Raw genomic sequence first — 5,004 nt, forward strand, 5'->3', positions numbered from 1 at the left:
CCCTACATATGGTCATGAGCTGTGGTTTTGTGACTGAAAGAATGAGATTGCGGACACAAGTGGCCGAAATTAGTTTTCTCCAGAGAATGCCTGGGCTCAGCCTTAGAGATTGGGTGAGGAGCTTGGACATCCGAGGAGTACGGAGTAGAGTCACTCCTCCTTGGCATCGAAAGGAGCCAGGTGTGGTGGTTTGGGCACCTGGTTAGGATGCCTCCCGGACGCCTCCCTCCGGAGGTGTTCTGGGCACATCCAACTGGTAGGAGACCCTGGAGCAGACCCAGAACACACTGGAGGGATTACATATCTCACCTGGCCTGGAACACCTTGGGATCCCCCAGGAGGAGCTGGAGGGCCTTGCTGGGGAGGAAGATGTCTGGGTTTCCCTACTCAATCTGACGCCACCGTGACCCGGTCCCGGATAAGCAGCGGAAAATGGATGGATGGAAGGATCAGATCCCTGATCATTTCAGTTTTTATTGTGCATTAATGAGCCATTTTACTAAATAAATATGTAGGGTGAACCTTTGACCTCGAGGAAGTTGCCTGCATTGCCCAGTTGGTCATTCAGCCTCTCGGTCTAGACAAAGACTCACATTAACCGCAGAGATTCCTGCTACCAAGAGGACTGATTTGACCTAATGATCTTTCCTCCAGCAGCACGCTTAGGACTTAACATTTATAGCTCCATTACTGATAAGGCTTTTGAGGATAGCTCAGTCATCATTCAGCTATGTTGTTTATTCCATCAACACTTTAGTATTTTGGGATGTAATTAACATAACATCCTCTCGAGGCGGCTAGTGGAGCTGTAGTGTCTGTTATTTTTAATCTTGATGTTCATGTTTAAGTTGTATAGCTTCCGACTGCCTCCTGGTCCATCTCTGTAGTTTGTGCTGTTGACTTGGTAGAGCATTTGGTTAACGGCTGACGTACACATTTTCCTGGAAGATGGACCGCTTATAGCTTTAATGTTCTGGGTAGGACACACACAAACACACACCTCAGGTGCTGGAGAGCCTCTTAAAACCCCAGCTGTGTTATTAGCGAGATGCATGTCAGTGAGGAAACAAACACGCCTCTCCTCATTCCTGAAAACTAAAGATACTGTACGTTTGTCTGACAGCGGGATTGTACGCTGTGATGCATGAACGTTCAGAGCTCTGTGTGTTTGTTTTGATGCATTTTTTTCTCCCCTGTTTACAGTGTTTGAGGATGAGAGAAACCAGAGAGTATGCATGTGTGTACACATACATTTAAAGAAAAATTCCAGTTTTCTGCAACCAGGGTTATTTTCACAGTTTAGGTGATGATTCATGTCAGTCATGCAAACATTTGGCTTCTTTGTTTAACTCTCAGACCACATAAACTTTTTTTTTTTTCGATTTTCAACAGAATTCACAGTCAGATGGGTTTCTTAAGTAACAGTTAAGTAAGTTTGTCCCAGAAATCTCCAAAAAGTGACGATACAAGTGAACAAAACATCATTACTCCATCTCTAAAGACGTTTATAAAACCACAGTACAAACAGCGGGTCAAAGTCAAACCAGGAAGCAGCTTTACACCATCCACTGGATGTTTTTAAGTATTATTTTAGATCCTTTTTGGCATTTTTTGCCGTTATCTGACAGCTGTAAGTGGAGAGAGACAGAAAACATGAAGAGAGAGAGAGAGAACTGGGAAGAGAGAGGGAGGTAATGTATGACATGCAACAAAGGCCTGCGGCCAGAATAAACCGCAGATGTCACAGTTATGTGGTAATGCATCTTAATCAGTAGGCAACTGGAACAACCCTGTATTACTAAATTACTATTGGATGTCTAAAGTGTACAGCTTTGTAATATAATAGGCTCTAAAGTAAAATGTATTTGTATTTATGTGTTTATTTTACATTTATTTTATACTTTATGTCGCTATGTTATTGTGTACTTCCTTTATTGGTCTGTAATCTGATCTCTTGCTTGCTTTCTATGCTTTTACATGTTATTTTGGCAATTTTCTATATTTTTCTTACTGTCAACAATTCCCATGTGCAGAGCCAAACAAACAATGAATCAATCTACTTACAATTATTGTGTGTGTATCCAAAGCCTGATATATCTGTGGCTCAGGAAGTAGAGCAGGTCGTCCACTAATCGGAAGATCAGTGGTTCGATCCCCGGCTCCTCCAGTCCGCCTGTCGCAGTGTCCTTGGGCAAGATACTGAAACTCGAATTGCTCCTGATGGCTGAGTCATCAGTGTGTGAGTGTGTGTGTGAATGTGCATTAGATTAGATCCTGATCCCTTGGCACCTTGCATCAGCGTGTGAATGTTGACAGTGGTTGGAAGTATAATGTAATGCAGTCCATTAATCATATCTTATTCTTCGTCGTAGAGCTCCGTTGTTGGCCAAAAACCATTAAAACACATCAGTGAACCACACTGTTGTACTGGGTGACATGTTCCTTCACCCCGAAGAGTTCTGGCACCTTGTTTAGAAAGAGTAATAACAGTGATTACAGTTACATACTCTAGAGAGTAGTTCTGTGTAAGGCAGACTCACTGCGCCTGTGCAGGAACGTGGTTCCCTTCCCAGCGCTTTGCGAGCTGTTGTACTACACATTACAACCTCTTGACTATGTACTGGTTATTTTCAATGTACAACGTAGCTCAAAGTCCAGGAAGTTGTGATATGTAGCACAACGAGGTAGCGAAGGTCTGTAAACAGAATGGCGTTCCAGTGCATGTTTTATTCATACAGCCCAGAATCACTAATTTGCTTCAAAGGCGCAACATACCACACCGTCTATCCTTAGACCCTCAATCCCTATGTGTTTGTGTTTATGGGCTGTTGATAGCTTACTGGCTAAACGGTTTTTTGTTTGTGCACAAGTTATTTTAACAGTTTCGAAACAGCTTCAGGTACATTACCGCCACCTTCTGGACTGGAGTAGAGCTGATTTGCATGAAGCCTGAGAAAAGCAAGATGGACTGTGATCATTGTAATGTGGCTAAATGTAAACAAAAGTGTTTTCAAGACACTTGAAATGATGAAATAAGGGCCCAGTGTGTTTTGATGAGAATCACTGAATGTCAACATGAAACTTGAAAAGTCTTATCTGTAAGAAACAGGCTTCATAAATAATGATTATCATGTATTAAAAATACACATTTACTATCTTTAAAACAAATGTTGTACTGATGTCTTTTCTAACCGGAGGCAACATTTTTCCCCAACTACAGTACTGACTCATGTGCGAAATAAAGTTTAACAATGAATGACTCCTGAGACAAAATGTTCCCAAACTGAGATGTGCCATGAAATGTGACATTAAAGCATCCTGGAGCTCTTGCCCTAAATAATGTAATAACCAACCGGAAAACCAGACATGTGATGAGACTCTCAGGGACGAAGAAAAAATGTCTCCACAGGGTTGAACGGCTGTTCGATCACACAAAGGAGCATCTGTGACTGTATGTTTAGAGGCCTGCAGGGGATTAACTTCAGCTCAATGGGACAGTGTGTTATGTTTATGTCTGTGTACAATATTGGCTGAGTGACAATAGAAGCAGTGTAACTGAATGACTGTACCGTAAGTGGGACAGGCCGGTGGCTCAGCAGGCTTGGACAACACGCTCGGAGCCGGCGGCAGTTTGAGCCTCGCTGTTGGCTCCTGTCCCGTATCAGCCCCCTTTATTCCCTCAAAAATAAGCGTGAAATGTCATGAAAATAATCTTCAAAAGGAAAAAAAAGGTTTGATTATACCACAAATATTAAAAGTTTTATCAGGAGCAAATTTAAATGTCAGAGCAATTTTTCCGGGAAAATTGTGTTATTTATCGTGCTATTCCACACCTCCTTTTTTTTTCTTTTCTTTTTTTTAAAGCTCTGTCTTCCTCTTTGGTGCTGATCCCTGCGGTGTTTCTGCACTGCGCTGTTACATTCGATACCCTTTTCTTTGCCTGTTCATCATCTCTGGTGGCTCACATCACATGCTGTTAAAAACAAGTGTAAAAAGCATCACTTCCTGTAGCCTCACTTGCACTCAAATAACACTTTGCACTTCTGCAGGTCAAAGCAGAATGAACACATTGATGTATAATGAACTGTGTACACTATATATAACCCTTAACACGAGGTCCTAACTGTACTTCTGCTTTACAGAACTGTCGTCTGTAAAAACTATACCTTGTAACTCACATACAAAAATGAATGAGTAGATATAGCTTGAATAGATAGCTTGAGATTGTATTTGTTGGAACTTTGTTTCCTGATTTGACTTCAATAAAATGGGAGCATGCAGAGTAAAATTAAATTTGCCTTGTTAAAGTAATTTTGTTTGCAGTTAGGGCTATTTTTTTCCTACTCTATACTTCTTAAAGGGTCTCAAGCCAATCCTGGCGAGCAAAAGAAGGTCTTTGGGTAAATATCAGAAATGATTCTTTTCCTCTCACCTGGAGGGGTGTGTGGCAGGCTGAGCCCCGGCAGAAGACCAGAGAGAAAGTAAACACACTTGTGCTGCGGCTTACAAGTCATGAGCAGTGCAGCAGTGTGTAAAGCAGTGATACTGAAGAATAAGGACCACATCTAAACATACTTAAGAGACATTTTCAGGCATGTTTACATGTTGCAGCTGAGCAGCCGATGTTAGCGGCGCACTTTTCCCCAGAAATGTTTATTTGGTGGCTCGTTCGACAAGCTAAGGTGCAAGACGAGACGTGTTCGTGTTTGTAAGTTAGATAAGAAGGAGCTCTTGCGTTGCGTCGCAGGCTGCTGACCGAAATCAGCCCTGCATTAAAGAGGGGACTGTGATGATGGGGGCGTGTTTCTTGAAGTTCTATTGAAGCAATGAAATGAAATTGATTAAGTCCAATTTAAGTAACAGATCCATGAATTTGAAGGCTTCTCGGATGGCAAAACACTGCACATACCACTCAGACGGGTAAAATCCTGTCTCTGAGTATTATAAACCGCTGTGATAACTCTGGAAAGTTATCACAGACTGACTCTGCAACTATTTTATCTT

The 5,004-nt window shown here is 42.0% G+C and overlaps 1 long non-coding RNA gene across 1 annotated transcript; it reads right to left on the reverse strand.

Moving 5' to 3' along the window:
* Positions 1 to 3,214: 3,214 nt before the first annotated feature.
* Positions 3,215 to 4,625, reverse strand: LOC137181007 (uncharacterized). The gene is made up of 2 exons (XR_010928103.1): positions 4,433 to 4,625; positions 3,215 to 3,973 (listed from the first exon to the last, which is right to left on the reverse strand). It is a non-coding gene; the product is annotated as an uncharacterized lncRNA (long non-coding RNA).
* Between the last annotated feature and the right edge of the window lie 379 nt (positions 4,626 to 5,004).

The sequence above is a fragment of the Thunnus thynnus genome, chromosome 4 (genome assembly GCF_963924715.1).
Source record: "Thunnus thynnus chromosome 4, fThuThy2.1, whole genome shotgun sequence".
Classification (NCBI taxonomy): domain Eukaryota; kingdom Metazoa; phylum Chordata; class Actinopteri; order Scombriformes; family Scombridae; genus Thunnus; species Thunnus thynnus.